Source organism: Limulus polyphemus, unplaced genomic scaffold, assembly GCF_000517525.1.
Source record: "Limulus polyphemus unplaced genomic scaffold, Limulus_polyphemus-2.1.2 Scaffold808, whole genome shotgun sequence".
NCBI classification, from domain to species: Eukaryota; Metazoa; Arthropoda; class Merostomata; order Xiphosura; family Limulidae; genus Limulus; species Limulus polyphemus.
In genome coordinates, this window is record NW_013666418.1 from 208,774 (window position 1) to 227,835 (window position 19,062).

The window sequence follows — 19,062 nt, forward strand, 5'->3', positions numbered from 1 at the left end:
TTAGACCCATGTTACGTGTCTGTTATTCGAGGTACATGTGGTAACACATTTCAGAGGAACAAACTTTAGACCCATGTTACGTGTCTGTTATTCAAGGTACATGAGGTAACACATTTCAGAGGAACAAACTTTAGACCCATGTTACGCGTCTGTTATTCGAGGTACATGTGGTAACACATTTCAGAAGAACAAACTTTAGACCCATGTTACGTGTCTGTTATTCAAGGTACATGAGGTAACACATTTCAGAGGAACAAACTTTAGACCCATGTTACGTGTCTGTTATTCAAGGTACATGAGGTAACACATTTCAGAGAACAAACTTTAGACCCATGTTACGCGTCTGTTATTCGAGGTACATGTGGTAACACATTTCAGAGGAACAAACGTTCGCCCGACCATATCGTACAAAACTCTCTAACACTACGTATACTTGCATATTTCCGGTAAAACTACTATTGTGTGTATATGAAAAGCGTTGATATCTTCGCTTTCTTTTTATCAAAATATGTTACGCTCAAGCTTGAATAGTAACATCTAACGTGTTCTTTCTTTTTTCACAAAAATAAAATGTGGATTCAACCGTTAAAAATATTTCACAACAAACGATAAATAGATTTAATCTAGAGTAACATTCGGAGTGAATTATCAGCTTACTTCGCCTTACGTCCTAGTTTGTTAACATTCTCAGAAAACTTAACTAGTACTGGGTTATGCTCATTTTACTTAAAATAGAAAATAGCCTTAAAACATGTATATATATATATATGTACGTATAAACTTGGTACTTAACGCAATATATATATGTATATATAGATAAAAAGAGTGTTAAACATACATGTCATAAAACAGAAAATACTTCCTGTTAATTGTACATTTTACTCTACGCTTACAGAAAACTTTACTAAGCTAATATATTATAGAACTATAAGTCTCTGTAAATTGTTCTATTTGTTTCCAATTATCAGAAAACAGACAAATCACAAATAAGTAACGCAAATATATAAGCTAATGTTATCATATGTGCAGTATATTATGTCTCTATGTAAGATACGCAGGATATTATGTCCCTATATAAGATATGCAGTATATTATGTCCCTATGTAAGATACGCAGGATTATGTATAGGATTATTTACTCACCAAATCTATAAAACCTTATATGTTCATATGTAATGGAGTATTTACTCACCAAATCTATAAGACCTTATACGTTCATATGTAAAGGAGTATTTACTCACCAAATCTATAAGACCTTATAGGTTCACATGTACAGGATTAATTACTCACCAAATCTATAAGACCTTATACGTTCATATGTAATGGAGTATTTACTCACCAAATCTATAAGAACTTATACGTTCATATGTAAAGGAGTATTTACTCACCAAACCTATAAAATCTTATAGGTTCACATGTACAGGATTATTTACTCACCAAACCTATAAAACCTTATAGGTTCATATATAAAGAATTATTCACTCACAAAACATATACAGATTTTTATTTATATACGTAAACGGATATTTATTCATCAAGATCATATAAGTCCGTCTGTTAATCAAATAGAACCTGATATAAAAACATGAAACTTATGATGTTCATATCAGTAAACGGGTATTAAAGATAAAATACTTTGCACTCATGTTAGTAAATGGTATTAATTCACCAGAAACTTAGAACTTTTATTATCTATACACGTAAATGGACAATTATTCACCAAGATAATAAAAGTTCATACGTTAAGGGAAGAGAAATAGAAAAAAAAACAACAACAACACAAAACTTTTAATGTTGATAAACGGAGTGTGTATAAAGAAAACGCCATATTTAAGCTATCTCTCTCACTAGAAGAAAAAAAAAAGTGAATCATGAGCTTTGTTCAAGAAAAGTTTGGACATAATAAAGGTATTTCAAAAACTACAGCAGCCATGTTTAACATGTCTTTAGTCATTTTCAATCATAATATCAAGTCTAGCCCTAATTTGAACTATACTGTTACATCATCTGTTCTGGACAGTTTTTATTATCAAGCCTAGCCCTAAATTAAACTATACTGTAATATGATCTGTTCTGGGTAGTTTTTAAAAACTGCCCAGAACAGATGATGTTACAGTACAGTTCAATTTAGGGCTAGGCTTGATAATATTATCAAGACTAGCTCTAAATTGAACTATACTGTAAGCATCATCTGTTCTGGGTAGTTTTTATTATCAAGCCTAGCCCTAAATTGAACTGTACTGTAACATCATCTGTTCTGGGCAGTTTTTATTATCAAGACTAGCTCTAAATTGAACAATACTGTAACATCATCTGTTCCGGGCAGTTTTTGTTATCAAGCCTAGCCCTAAATTGAACTATACTGTAAGCATCAACTGTTCTGGGCAGTTTTTATTGATCATCTCAACATCCTGCTCACTGTCACGCATTTCTTTCAAATCATCCATCTCGCATTGTTGAAAAAGAGAATATAACAGCAATGCTAGTTTTAGTCAGTTGACTCATGCCTATATTTTACTGAATAAAACTTATGGTGCTTATGTACATCAGGTGATTGTTTGTCTAGAATATTTAGTTATTATGATATATTTGTTTGAAATACGGGGTTTTATTTATAACCAACATATAAACAGTATATAAACTGATATTGAAGGATTTAAAATCTGAATGGTTGTGTGAACAAATAGATGTTTAGCAATCAGAAACGTAAGACCTTATATGGTTAAATAAATAAAACCGTAATAACTCGCCACAAACTAAAACTTTTACATGCTCATTTAAGTAAAGAGATATTAATTCACCAAGGACACAAAAGTTTACATGTTAATAAAAGTAAAGGGATATTAATTCACTAAGGACACAAAAGTTTACATGTTAATAAAAGTAAAGAGATATTATTTCGCCAAGGACACAAAAGTTTACACGTTAATAAAAGTAAAGGGATATTATTTCGCCAAGGACACAAAAGTTTACATGTTAATAAAAGTAAAGGGATATTATTTCGCCAAGGACACAAAAGTTCACATGTTAATAAAAGTAAAGGGATATTATTTCGCCAAGGACACAAAAGTTTACATGTACATGAAAATAAGGGATATTATTTCGCCAAGGACACAAAAGTTCACATGTTAATAAAAGTAAAGTGGTGTTATTTCGCTAAGGACACAAAAGTTTATTTACTCATAACAAGTAAAGGAATATTTACTCACCAAAAAATATAAAACTTTACATGCTCTTATAAGTAAAGAGATACTGTCTCATGGGAACTCAAATATTTACATGCTTATTTATATAAGTAAAGGAATATTTCTTCGCCAAGAACATAAAACTTTACGTTCTTATAGAAGTAAAGATATATTAATTCACCAAGAACACAAACATTTACACGCTTATATAAGTAAGGGAATATTTACTCACAATAACATAAAACTTTACGTAGTGATATAAGTAAAGGAGTATTAACTCACCAAGAACATAAAACTTTACACGCTTATAAAAGTAAGGGAATATTTACTCACAATAACATAAAACTTTACATGCTTACAGAAGTAAACTAAATCACCAAACTATAAATTATTGAAGTCAGATAGCTCCGAATACAGAAGTATGTTACATATTTAGCAATTTTACTGGTACTTTCTTTTTACTTTTTAAATCTCTGTTTCATTTCAGTAACATCGCTTAAATATTTTACATTTGTAAAATTTCTCCGATGGAAACAATTCTTAAACTAAACAGTAAACACTATACATGAACCTGGTATATTCCTTACATTTCGTGGTTTACTGAATATATGATTCTACAAGTAATGCTGTACATTTACACTTATCAACCTTTATTTACTCCAACTAAACACTATACATGAACATGGTATATTCCAATATACCATGTTCATGTATAGTGTTTAGTTGGAGTAAATAACGGTTGATAAGTGTAAATGTACAGCATTACTTGTAGAATCAATATATTCAGTAAACCACGAAATGTAACATTACATTTCGTGGTTTACTGAATATATTGATTCTACAAGTAATGCTGTACATTTACACTTATCAACCGTTATTTACTCCAACTAAACACTATACATGAACATGGTATATTCATTACATTTCGTGGTTTACTGAATATATTGATTCTACAAGTAATGCTGTACATTTACACTTATCAACCTTTTTTTAACGCGTTTATAATTATTCAGCAGTTAGAAACTTACAAGTACAGAAGAAGATTGGAAATCAGAATTGAACTTCATGCATGATAAGCTCTGTCCATGCTTCTTTTTTATGGGGATTTAGTCATTTACTACAAGACTATAAGTGCAATATACATATGTATTATTCCGCGTTGTGAATAGGAAATATTTCTTAGTATCTGATGTGAAGATGTGATAAATATTTTTGCCGATTAACTAAGTTCAGTCTGAAATTTTCGCGCTACATATTATTATATGCATTATACCCTATTTTTTAACTCTAAATACTGTCCTGTAAAAAAAAAATCATGGGGGGGTCGAAATTCATGTTAATTTCTAAACATGTTCTTACAAGAAACTTCGATGTCAAACTTTGTTGGTGTTTTTTTTTTAACGTGCTTCCTTTTGCAGTTTATGAAAACAGTACTATACGTTTTGAAAATTTAGCGAAGAGATTAACGTTAGAATTCATAGGTATTAATAGGTTTGTGCTAAAACAAAAAATAATATATGAAATTGAACCTTTTTTCTTGTGTTGTGCCGTAAAGCCTACAACATAGTATCTGTATGTGTTGTTCCGTTGAATCTAACAAACGTATATATATATACTAACTTTACTTCCTTATATTCCCATAGAGATGTTTGTGCCTTGGCTACGCATATAATGCATTCCAGTGGAATCCCCTAGTTTTCTAATGGTTATATTATTTATTGTATTGATCAAACGACAAAGTCACGTGACTAACTCAAAGCTTCATCTGAAAAAAAACAAAAAAACGTGCTTTCAAAGAAGTTTTGAGATAAACTCTGGGACTTTTTGACATGTGATGCTTTTCTTCTCCGGTTACATATCGCTGTTTAGCCATGAAAAAAATTATCAACTATGCTTCCATTTGAACGTGAGGTTCTCCTCCGTTTCCCACCCCCCCCCAAAAAAAATCAAAGCAGGGAATGTCAGGGAAGCTCCAAGATATATTTCAAATGAGTTTAAATACTGGATACCCGTACAATATGTATTGCATGTGCACATATGTCAAGATAAATGAACTACATAATTGACAGTTGTAGGACTAAAACTATTAATACCTGTACAATCTGTGCTACATGTGCACATATGTCGAGATAAATGAACTACATAATTTACAGTAGTACGACTAAAACTATTAATAGCTGTACAACCTGTGCTACATGTGCACATATGTCGAGATAAATGAACTACATAATTTACAGTAGTAGGACTAAAACTATTAATACCTGTACAATCTGTGCTACATGTGCACATATGTCAAAATAAATGAACTACATAATTGACAGTAGTAGGACTAAAACTATTAATACCTGTACAATCTGTGCTACATGTGCACATATGTCAAAATAAATGAACTACATAATTTACAGTAGTAGGACTAAAACTATTAATACCTGCACAATCTGTGCTACATGTGCACATATGTCGAGATAAATGAACTACATAATTGACAGTAGTAGGACTAAAACTATTAATACTTGTACAATCTGTGCTACATGTGCACATATGTCAAAATAAATGAACTACATAATTTACAGTAGTAGGACTAAAACTGTTATACCAAAATATGTGTGAATATGACGTCACAAAACAAAGGATTCTGCCATAATATCGCCAACAATCTGTTTTAGTGACTTTAAAACTATATATATATGATGGGTTTGTATAACCTAAATTATACATATATATATAAATACTGATTGCCAAAACACCTAAAAACTAGACAAGTTTCTTACTACCCATTAACCAACTAAGTGTAAAAAATAAATTTCGATTGCTGTTTCAAATTTGTGATATTCGCACAAAGCCATTCAAGGGCTACCAGCGCTAGCTCTCTTTAGTTTTGAGCTAGTCAATAGCACTCACCGCCAATTCTTGGGCTTATCTTGTCGTGTGATAAGACTCTTACAAATTTTGATTATTCCACCAAACGACAGAGTTTGGAAATATTGAGTTACTTAGTTTTTAGCTTTATATATTTTTTTTTTTCACAACAATGAATTGGTAAAGTTCTCATCAATTAATGGAATATTGGTGCAAACAATAAGCAAAATATTTCAACAATATTGGTCAACATTAAAGTGCCGAATTAATTGTGTGTTTGTTTGTTTTTGATTTAGTCAGTATTCTGTATACAAATGACTTAACAGTTAGAGAAATGTGTTAGTTTGTATTTTTAGCTTAACTTACAGAAGGCGTTAAGGAATATTTTGGTGTCTGTGAAAGACGTTTGGGCATTACCTGATAAAGGGCTTAACTCTTGAGTCAACGACGAAACAATAGCGTTTTGCATTGAGGAGTGAATATTGTTGGCTGTAAACAATTATATGTATATATATATAAAAAAAGAGCAAATACTAGTGTTATTAAAAAGATTCGCAGAAACTTTGGAGAAACATCTGGAATATTCTTTACATATTGGAGAGCTGTGTTTGATAAAGCGAAACTTCTACAACACTATTTTATAAACAAACAAAAAAAACATTTACTCTAGCAGCAGTAACTTGTCGTTTTCAGTTTTTTTTTCCTATATATATACACACACATTTATTGTAATTATCCAACAACAGCGTTATTATTAGGTAACTTTGCGCGAAAAAAATTGAAACAAACGAATCTTGTTCTGGTAGAAATTTCGGAGGAATTCTTTTACGACATTCACTCGAAAATGTTTAAATACTAAGATTCGTTATTAAACCGAATAACTTAAAAACAATCAATAACTAAAATATATATAACACGTATAAAAAAATTACCGATACCACCAAAAATGTCACAACATAACTTATTTTTAGGTAATTCAGTTGATAACTATTTAATTTAGACTTTTTTTTTTTTTACTAAGAAAACATAAAGCTAGTGTCTACCAATAAAGTTAATTCGGTATCTTACATTAGGCTAAATTATGAATTAATGTTTATCTTGCTTTTGTCCTACTGTGAGATGGCGGTAAGTTTACAGACTTACAACGCTAAAATCCGGGTTCGATTCCCTGCGATGGACGCAACGGATAGACTAATGCGACTTTGTTCTAAAACAAACTTCTTTATTAAGTATTTTATATCAATGTTAAAAAATGGGTAATAATTATCATAATATTTTGAAATTAAATCTGTTTCCATTAAGAACACTTGTTTCTTGTGGATAATATAATGTTTTATAACAAATCTGTTAGCTATTTAGCTAAACTTTTATTCGAACAAAAATTGTTGTTTTGCTACGTTAAAACCAATTAATTCACTCAATAGAATAAAACTAAAAATACCAAGAAAAAATAAAAACAAACGTGATTTTAATATTTCTCGTTTCTTATGTTTGCTCGTTTTAGTGCAAAGCTACATAATAGGCCTTCTGCTCTCCGTTCACGACAACGAATCGAATCCCGGGTTTCAGCGTTTTAAGCCGTTAACTACCGACTGACACGCTAAGAAGCTCATTTTGAACTTTTTAAAGAATAATTTTACCTTGCATTTTGTCGTGTCATTATTTAAGTTCGTGTACAATGTCTTTTTATTAAGTACCTTAGGTAACAAAGTCTTTAAGTTCAACCTAGTGAGAGAGTGTGAATGTATATTAAAAAAAATGGAAAATATACTACATAAAAGTGTATTTGAAATCAAACTAAAGACAGAAAGTAGCTGTATTCTAAAAGTTTTTTTTATATAAATGATCTTAATGAAAGAGTATTTGAATTTAAATGAAGACTCAAAGTACGTGTATTTTGAAAGTATTACTAAAGAGCCAATTATGGTTAATCAGCTGCCGTACTAGGCTTTGAATATCAAGGAGTAAATATTTATAAGTATAAATTTCTTAAGCTTCATTTGAATTTCAAATGAAGTTCAGCGTGATATACAATCATAAATCGTAAACTAGTATTAAAGTCTGCCAAGGCTAGAAGCTAGAAATCCTTAATAAAAGATGTATCAAATAAAAGAGAAAAACGCTGCATGAACCTGGTATACTCAGTGCGCGCGTTTCCAGATGCACTTCATGGATGATAACGAAATACCATATGTCTAACGCTAAAATCTCAAGATCTGTAAGAAGCCCTTGTTTTGCTATAAACGTCTCTATAAGCACCACATGTTTCTTACAGCATACAGTGAATGTTTATAAACAAATACAAGAGATTTTCTAATATTATACGCTTAGTTTTACATGTCATAAGTCTTGCCAGTTCATCTTCCTCCTAAGGTCCCCACGACATGTTTTTTATTCCTTTTCATCGATGTAATTTTTTTGGTTTGGTCAAAAACGAAATGTTTATCTCATGATTTTTTTTTATCTTAGTTATTTAATAATGAAGATGAAAGAAGTATATAGAGAAGAAAAAAAAAGTTTTAAGTGTAATTACTCGTGTCTTCAGTAGCCATTGAGACATGGAAGCGAAACGTAAATGCTTTAAGTGAAATCACTCGTGTTTTCAATAGCCATTGAAACATGGAAGCGAAACGTAAATGTTTTGAGTGTAATCACTCGTTTTTTCAATAGCCATTGAAACATGGAAACGAAACGTAAATGTTTTGAATGTAATCACTCGTGTCTTCAGTAACCATTGAAACATGGAAGCGAAACGTAAATATTTTGAACGTAATCACTCGTTTCTTCAATAACCATTGAAACATGGAAACGAAACGTAAATGTTTTGAATGTAATCACTCGTGTCTTCAGTAACCATTGAAACATGGAAGCGAAACGTAAATATTTTGAACGTAATCATTCGTGTCTATTTCTATAAACGCCATAGAAAATGAGTATTAAATAAACATAACTAACCAAAATACTCGACTGGGAAGTTTAAAACCCAAAAGTCACATATTTAATAATAAGTAAAATTCACCCAAAACCCATGGTGATACCCACCAATCCCCTTTATATATGGAATACAAATTATGTGGCTAGTTGCTAGTTTACCTGTATAATCTGATGTTGGAAAAGCATCATTTTTCTAGTGTTGAACTTTATATAGAAGGCTGCTCTTCCCCCCAAAAAATTATTATTATTATTATATATCTGTCTGATTCCCCCTTTCGTCATTGATTTCCAAATCCCGAAATATCAACTATATTCGGATCGGCTGATTTTTTACGCAGATTTTCATTATTATATGTGATATTCCAGAGCTGACTTGACTTTTCTTACTTAAAAAGCAGTAGTAAGTAAGTAAGTATGTAATTGTATGTTTCACATATAAGTGTGTGTAAGTATGTAATTGTATGTTTCACACATAAGTGTAGGTAAGTATGTAATTGTATGTTTCACACATAAGTGTATGTAAGTATGTAATTGTATGTTTCACACATAAGTGTATGTAAGTATGTAATTGTATGTTTCATACATAAGTGTATGTAAATATGTAATTGTATGTTTCACACATAAGTGTATGTAAAGTTGGCCTTTACTTTAAAAACATAACATAGATCGTTTACTCTGCAACAGACATTTTGTTCTCTCTACACTTCTACCGTCACTCAAAAAACAAAACAAAAAAACATTTAAAGATTACTTAGCTATCAACAAGTTTCTTTTTGGCTTGCTTAAGAAAATATACGAGCATCTATTTTTATTTTCCTCTAAGTTTCTCGTCACGAAAAATTCGCATGTGATTTTGTTTCCTCAAGCTCTACAATTGATATGCAAATCATTTGCTCACTTATTGCCTTTTTTTTAAAAAAAATTGAGTTTAAGAGTAAATATTCTTAAAGATTAAAAGCAAGGTCAATAAAGATCACTTTCAGCAGAATTAAAGGTTTCACCAGGTTCTCAACGAACGTTAACTTTACTTTCAAACCCTATCTACAGCTTTAATAAAGACAAATGATTCAGAATTAACTTGTCACAATTATGTTTCTACTCATGCGTCGTTTGATATCATTTACTCTCGAGCTTGTCCTTGACCTCCGTGGTATGTTATCAAACGCTTCTCTAATTTTCTCAGCTTTATGCAAGTGCACACTCGTTATTTAAATACTTTTATTATTATTTTTCAAGATTTGAAATCTCGGAAGATTCACTGCTACTTTAAGTAACATTCTACGTCATTAATATTCTACTACAAAACTATAGTTGTTATTTTTCTCTATTTGGTTTTAACAGCATTATTTTGATGATATCAGATGCTATGTTTCATACAAAATCAAAATTTGCGAAATTCCCCCTTATGAATTTCTAGTTAATTGGCTAATAGGTATAAAAATTGTTATATTCAGTATTCTGTCAATAAAGTTTATATTTAATCATGGGTCTTATAATTCAACAAGTTTTCTTTCTTTTGTATGATACCAAATCACAGCTCTACAAATGTTTCTTATAAGCCCAGTCTTTATATTTACAGAATCGCAGTGATTCTCAGATCAGATCTGATCAGAATGAGCTTATAAAAAGCAAAACTAGAAAAGAAGATCGAATTAAGTGTACACGTCATCACAATACATCTGTATTGCTGTCTATAGTTCCCCAGTTGCAGGCAATTTAAGCTATTGTCAGGACGAATAGAACAATCTAACCATCACGTAAATGAGTTCCTTTCTCTTAGCGTTGCACGAACATATCTTACTTCGAGGGCGCTAAATCATCAAGTTCAATTTCTAACAAACTAGAAAGCGTTGCACGGAAATATCTTACTGGGGGGGGGCGCTAAATCATCAACTTCAACTTCTAACAAGTTAGAAAAGAAACGTAACCTTCCGTTTTTTTTCTTATCATCCACTGTATTTGAGAATGACATTTGGTAGGCCTACTCTTGATATATTGAATTATTCGAAATGAAATCGTAGCATTGAGAAGAACACATATCAATGTTTAATAAATACAAAGTGCAAAAACACAGTGGGGACTTTTTCTGCAACAAATAGTGCATGGCCAGGTGGTAAGGGCGCTCGACTCGCAATCTGACGGTCGTGGGTTCGAATCCCCATCATACCAAACATGCTCGCCCTTTCAGCCGTTGTGGCGTTATAATGTGACGATCAATCCCACTATTCCTTGGTAAAAGAGTAGCCCAAGAGTTGACGGTGGGTGGTGATGACTAGCTGCTTTCCCTCTAGTCTTACACTGCTACATTAGGGACGGCTAGCGCAGGTAGCCTTCGTGTAGCTTTGTGCGAAATTCAAAACAAACAAACAAGCAACAAATAGTATCTTCATTTCAGTCTAAATAATTTTTTTGTGCTTCAACTTCATCTTCTTTATATACAGAATGGCCACGGATTGTTTCATCATCAACACTACACATTATTGTAGATTGTTTTTTTGTTCTAATACGTTACACATCCCTGATTATCAGGAATACTAGGTACTCATGCATATCGTCTCCTACGTAAATGCTCAGTAGTCATACTTGTCATCTCCTGGAAAATATTAAGCAGTCACGCATTTCCTCTTCCTGAGAAATACTCAGTAATCACGCATATCTTTTTTTAGTATTCGAAGCTTTTTTCATTCACAGTTATACTATCTTTCCACACAAAACAAATGCAAACGACTTGTTATTATTACCGAAACAAATTCAGTGAAAATACAATACTGTTAGTTTAATTTTCTTGTATCTCTGTTTTTTATATGCCTGACTAGTTTAGCGAAGCTTAATCTTAATAAGTAATATTATTTTAACATTGACAGTTTCTCTTATCACGCCAATTATAACAGTTAATCGGAGCTATCGATGAATAAAGCCTTATTGTTTAAACATGCAATAACGTATTTAGTTTTGGTTATCAATAAATAAAGCCTTGTTGTTTAAACCCGCAACAATGTATTTAGTTTTGGTTATCAATGAATAAAGCCTTATTGTTTAAACCTGCAACAATGTATTTAGTTTTGGTTATCAATGAATAAAGCCATATTGTTTAAACCTGCAACACTGTATTTAGTTTTGATTATCAATGAATAAAGCCTTGTTGTTTAAACCCGCAACAATGTATTTAGTTTTGATTATCAATGAATAAAGCCATATTGTTTAAACCTGCAACACTGTATTTAGTTTTGATTATCAATGAATAAAGATATTTTTCGTACTCTATCCGCTATTGCTTTTAAATATCAACAAAACTGTGTTATTCGAGACTACTGTAAACGCATACAATTTGATGAGTGAACAATGTATTTAGTTTTGGTTATCAATGAATAAATAGATTTTTCGTACTCTATCCGCTATTGCTTTTAAATATCAACAAAACTGTGTTATTCGAGACTACTGTAAACGCATACAATTTGATGAGTGAACAATGTATTTAGTTTGCGAATGCTTTAGTTCTTCACTTTAAGTCATGTATGCAATCTTTTACTTTGCTTTATTTATTAATCCTGCAAACTGTAATTATTCATACAAATGTCATGATATAGAATAGAAAAAAATGTGTGTTCAATGGATATAACGGAAATGACCGCTGGTAGTAAGAATATTCTAATTCAAGGTGTGTGTCAATGGATATAACGGAAATGGCCGCTGGTAGTAAGAATATTCTAATTCAAGGTGTGTGTCAATGGATATAACGGAAATGACCGCTGGTAGTAAGAATATTCTAATTCAAGGTGTGTGTCAATGGATATAACGGAAATGACCGCTGGTAGTAAGAATATTCTAATTCAAGGTGTGTGTCAATGGATATAACGGAAATGACCGCTGGTAGTAAGAATATTCTAATTCAAGGTGTGTGTCAATGGATATAACGGAAATGGCCGCTGGTAGTCAGAACTTATACAGGAATATTCTAATTCAAGGTTTTGAAGAATTTCAGGTGTTTTCAACAATAAAGCATAACATATATTTATGATTACAAAAAGATATCGTCGCTAAAAATGTACTTAAGTAACGAAATATAGACCTTTCATTTCATCAAAGTGTACGTACAGCCAAAAATCGTTCACCGTACATGCATTATGTGTTTTGACTCAACATAATTTTGAAATATAAATGAATATCTGATATTACAATTATTGAAATCGACTCACTCTTCATGTACGGGTTCAATAACACATTCGTTTCCTGGTTCTCACGCCTTTTCACATCATACATCAGTTCAGATCCTTTTACATTCTTACTTCTGCCTCCATTTTGTAACCTGCTAATTGGTTTCGGCCGTCGTTAATATCATGACAACGAATTCTGGTTATATAGAAAGAAATATGTCCAGTTTCTAACGTGTGTTCTGTATAAATTTTGTTTTCTGCTCTCCTTCTGAGCAAAAACACAAAACAAAAACAAGTTAGATATACATCATCGCACAAGGTTTAGCTCCTTTGAAATAACGCTAGTTAGTCCACGCCCTATCCATGTCTATAAAGACATTTCGTTTTCAGCTTTAAAGCAGCAATTAACATGCCCTATTCTATTGTTTGAAGGGTGTTGTTGCTTGTTATTGGGTATATATATATATTTGGGGGAAATAATTATTTCAGGGGGTTTTATTTATCATCCGATCCATTGTTGTTATAATTAAACATATAGGCCTCAGTTCTCATTAGCATATCCCGTAAGTAATGGTTTCAGATCGTTTTGATTTCGATCCAAATAGTTTGTCGCAAATATGAAAGTGTTTAAGCACAAATACTAAGATATTTTATAATAGTCCATAGAAAGCATATAATATTTAGATGATTAAAAAACAGCAAGCGATATCAAATGACAACTACTATACGATATCTAATTTTCTTGAACATCATGGACAAAACTGACTAATTCTAGAGGTTGTTTGCAACCGTATAATTAATGACTTTGTCATCTTTCATTTGGATAAACAACTCCAGATCCAACAACTAATATATGTCTACCAAGGAAGTATTAATAATAAAACTGATTTGCTTATATATATATGTATTGACTCTATATATAGAACCATTTTTGATATTAACACTTCCTTGGTAGACATATAGTTGTTGTTGGATTTGGAGTTGTTTACATATATATGTAGTGACTATATATGTAGAATCAGTTTTGTTATTAATAATATCCCGGTAGACATATATCTATTGTTGGATTTAGAGTTGTTTACATATACATATTGACTCTCTTTATATATAGACTTTGTTTTTTTTATTAATATTTCTCTGGTAGACATATAGCTGTTGTTGGATCTGGAGTTGTTTGACTCTATATATATAGCTTCCTTGGTAGACATATAGCTGTTGTTGGATCGAGAGCGTTAATATCAAAATTGATTCTTTCAACATGACACTGTGAATTACAGAAACCCTCCTTTCCTTACAAAGACTTTTTAATATATATGAGAATTTTGGAGATTATATTTGCGAGAATTATAAGGTTTTCATTTTTTTATCAATTTTGCTTACAGTGCAACATAGTTAGAAGAGGCCTAACATACAGTAACGTTTCTGACAATAACATAGTATAGTTATTATGGTGGTGAGTTTGAATATAATATCATCGACAGACCAGCCATTTTAAAGTTTGCTTTTTGAACTACAGAAATATTCTCGTGATACATCAGAGTTCAAGAAAAATTTCTAAAACTGGACAAATAACTTAGAGTATCCTCGTTTTCAGAAGAACGTGCACTCTTCTCAATGATTGCACGCAAAGTAAATATAAGGTTGTCCTGAAATACAGTGAACAGAGTTGTTTACTTATGTTTCAGAATCATTCAGGAATAAATTTTGATTATTTTGGAACGAAATTTCCGAACGTTCTACACATATAAACATATTTAATCTGTTTCAAGACTCTATTATATCAAGTGTAGAAGGCAAGCAAAGCATTGGGTATTTCGCCCACAAATTCAGTGTAAAAACTTATACACAACGCAAAGTGTGAAATCCCTTAAATTTGGACATAATTAAAATATCATAAACGCAACATTTGCTTAAACAACTATAAAAATAATTTAAAATTTTTTGGGTGTTATATATTTAAATAATAAACCAAAAATATCAGGTAAATTTGAGTACCAAAAAATATAAACGATAGACTTTAGATATATGTTGTTGAGGGTGGCGATTTTTTAGTGCAAGGCTACAATACGCTCTATCCACCGCGGGAATTGAACTCTAGATTCTTTGGCTAAATATTTGCATATTTAGTTTAAAATGATTGATTGGAATTAGGAGAAGTAAGCCATCATCCTGCTGTCACTGTCAAGATTAATTACTTGAGACAATATAAAGACTCACGATGGAGTAAAATCTAGTGACTTTCTCCATTTTAGACAACATTTTACGAAATTCTATTTTCATTTATACCTTTTCCTTCCAACCAGCGAATCTGTGGTGAAAAAGTTTTTGATAATTAGAAACGTCGACAAATAAATTAACACATTAGGCGAAAAAAAGACGCATAGAAATTCTAGTATTTTAGAGAGAACTTTAGATATTTATCTTCTTGCGAATATGTAAACTCCTTGTTTCGCTTTGAAACTTACAAGTTTAAGAAAAACTGAGGCAAGTCAAAATGAAAACCATAAGTTACTAAAACAACGCTAGAGAAATTTAACTTTACATTGGCTAGGAACACAACTATGACAGTTTCAAAGCGTATTCCGTATTCACAAGGAATAATCAACAGCATAAAGCCTGTGATTATAGTATTAGGATCAGCGATATTATGCATTATTTTCACAACTTACCTTAGAACTCAAGGCTGTTAGAATGTTTTTAACGGACATAAATTGCTCGAAATACAAGGGAAAAACTGGATGCCATTCTCTTTCTATCGAATTTTCCTAAACTACTAATAACTGTAGTAACCTTGGTTTAATGGGCTGGTTTCTGTAACTTGAGTTTTTGTCGAAGCGCTTGAATTGCGATTGAAAGTGATTGTGGCGCTGATGAGGTTGTGATTACGCAGAATAAACAACAAATTCTGAATTGTCGGACTTTGATATCAGAACTTTTAACTGATTTATTTGACACGACAGAAAAAGATTGTAGAGTTTTATAAGATTGTGATTTTTCCAGAATTACGCAGGAAAATCGGACGGTTTTTAAGTGTCGGGCTGTTGGATTGGAAATTTTAATTGATTTATTCAAGTAGTTTCAACCTATTCGATATGCAATAAAGAGGATGAGTATTCATGTTTCAAATATAACATTAAAATAATTCGTTTTTCTTCCCTTTTAGAAGTTAATCGCGCAACAAAATGAATTACAGCAGAAATAACGCCAAGATGCAGCAACTAAATGACTTAAACACTTTGAAGAATTAAGTTAGATTGATGTATGCATAGACCAAAGTACATGATTATATAAATTCATGTTAATTAAGGCTCAGATTCAAATAAATTGTTTACCTTCTCTGCAAATCAGACTGCAGTCGATGGAGAGGGGTGTTACTGGAAATTACTACGTCACAATGTGGCTGCAGTGTTAAGGAAAACAAGATGGCGGATTAAGTTGAACGTTGTCTCTCAACAAAGGGCATAAGGTTGTTTATGTCGGAAATGTGTTATTTGTCACAACACAGAATAAAATATTATGATTTTTTCACTCGCACTATTACTAATTAGCCTCATTAATCTTTGGTGGAAAAAACTTATAGGATGGACGGGAATTTAAATTTTCCTGTTGAAGTTAAGGTCATCATTAAAACGGAAGAACAAGGTAGCCATCCCAGTCTAAGAAAACTACCAATGTGGTTGGTGGCGCTGCTATTACCGCGGCTACTTTAAATGTGAGTGATGGCAGCATATCCAATGCGAATAGAGGGAGGTTCCACAAGTATAAACAACAACTTTATCATCAAATAAGCGAAGTGAACGAAGTTTTCACTTGATGAAATGTTGCGTAAACTATTCAAAGATCTTCTTTCAAGGATTTAGAAGATACTTCTTTCTCTTTCATCAGAATCACCTCCGAAGAAGACAACGTCACGTTTTTGGCAAAGAAATCCTGAAAAAAATGAATCTCTTAATTACAGGTGAGTGACATTCGTTTTTGGAATAAGATACATGCTTCAAATGCGTAATGAATTGAACCCCTAGGACTAAAGTTACGAAAAATCCATGAAAACTCGGATGCCAATAGATAAATCAGTTAAAAATTGGTCCCAGGTTAAGAATTCGCTTCGAGACATCTAGAATAGATCCAATTATACTTAATATTAGCAAGATCATAACTGGGGAAAAGTGCTTTTTCTTTAACAGAAATTGGCCGAAATCAGTGTTAACCGTGTCAGTCATGCTCTTAATTAACAGTAGTAAAATGCCCTCTTCCCTTTTCAATTTTTGTTTTACAAGTGTGTTTGTCTTTGAAGTGAATGATTTATGTTTAGAATCATAAGTTGGTTTTTTTTGCATGGAATATGTCTTCCTATGATAACTACAAAAAGTGGATCTAAGCGATCCAAAACAACTAGTGTAAAATAGACTCCGATGAAATATTAAATGTAACATTTGTGTTGCGTTTTGCAGTAAAAAAAAGGGATAAAAACTGCAATACCTGGATCCATCGTTATCTAAAACCGAGCACAAAAACAACAACAAAGAAAGAGCAACATGAAACTAGAGGCAGTAAGTGCAAAGAACAATGTAATTTTCTTAAAACGTTTCTTGCTTCTTGATTTTCACACAGAGAACCTGCAGAAATAAACACAATAATATTTACTCATTATCATCGCAGAACATGCATATGCGTAGCAACTTACGTCAAAAAAATATCTGTTACACATTTTTTAATCAGTATTCTTCATTAACTATTTGAACATTCTGTGGGGAAATCATTCACAATGGTCTTGCCCTATGTTTTCTTCAAGCCAAATAGTAATTCCCATGTAGGCCTAACCATCAGTTTGTATAATACAAGAACATGTTGTTAGATGAGTACGTATGTTTCAATATACGTCTATAAAACAAAGAAATGAAACTCAAAAGTACCTTAACGACTTAACCTATCTTTAGTTTTGTTTGTAAGGATTCATTTCACAAACACACACATACTCATAGTAATAATTGTAATTAAGTAGGTGTCAAATAAGTACCTCAAAAAAGGTCGTATTTTATCACATTTTCATAAACGAGTCGGATTCCTTGGGATGATCTTGTAAGGGGAAATCTTCGCATACAGTGTTAAACTGGTTCCTAAGCCCCACCGAGAACTATAGAAAAACAAATAAATAAATATATATTTATACAATTAATTTAATTACTAGTATATATATATATGTGCCACCATTTTTAAATGTATTTGTTTTAAAATCTATAAATCCAAAAGTGATTTGATTTGGTACTTTTTTTTAGTACTCAGGTAGTATGTGTTTCTATCTTTATAAGGTTGCTGTTAAATTATACGATGTTACAGTGAAATAAAACTCTAGCATTGTTACCACATACACGTCAGCAATGAATGAAACATGCTTCTCGAGCGAGCACAAAATAGTGAACAGTTCAGGTATAAGCATGAGTTGCGCTAATATTATTAGTCACAATTCTAAGTATACTGCATTTCTATTTAAGTAACGTTTCGCTTGCGACACAAAATGTCAAGTTTTTAAACGCAGAAATTAAATCAACTTATCTTATAGCTTATGATAGTGATTTTAATGTTACTTCATATACACTTTCTCAGGTGGAATATTCCATTGTTCAAAAATACGTATAATGATCATTAGATAACTGAAATAATGAACCAGTTCGTCCTTATAGTCAAAACGTATAATGATCATTAGATAACTGAAATAATGAACCAGTTCGTCCTTATAGTCAATACGTATAACCATCATTAGATACTGAAATAATGAACCAGTTCGTCCTTATAGTCAATACGTATAATGATCATTAGATAACTGAAATAATGAACCAGTTCGTCCTTATAGTCAATACGTATAATGATACATAAGATAACTGTAAATAATGAACCAGTTCGTCCTTACTAGTCTAATACGTATAATGATAC

General features: G+C 31.6%; 1 long non-coding RNA gene across 3 annotated transcripts in view; it reads right to left on the reverse strand.

The window, feature by feature from the left end:
* LOC111086041 overlaps positions 1–16,784 on the reverse strand; it is a 70,501-nt gene extending 53,717 nt beyond the window's left edge. For 2 of the 3 annotated variants that reach the window (XR_002610808.1, XR_002610807.1), the window contains exon 1: positions 16,464–16,784. This is a non-coding gene — a long non-coding RNA (uncharacterized LOC111086041). Of the gene's footprint in view, positions 1–13,173; positions 13,252–16,463 lie in introns of those variants that run through there. The other variant, XR_002610810.1, reaches the window with a different exon arrangement.
* Between the last annotated feature and the right edge of the window lie 2,278 nt (positions 16,785–19,062).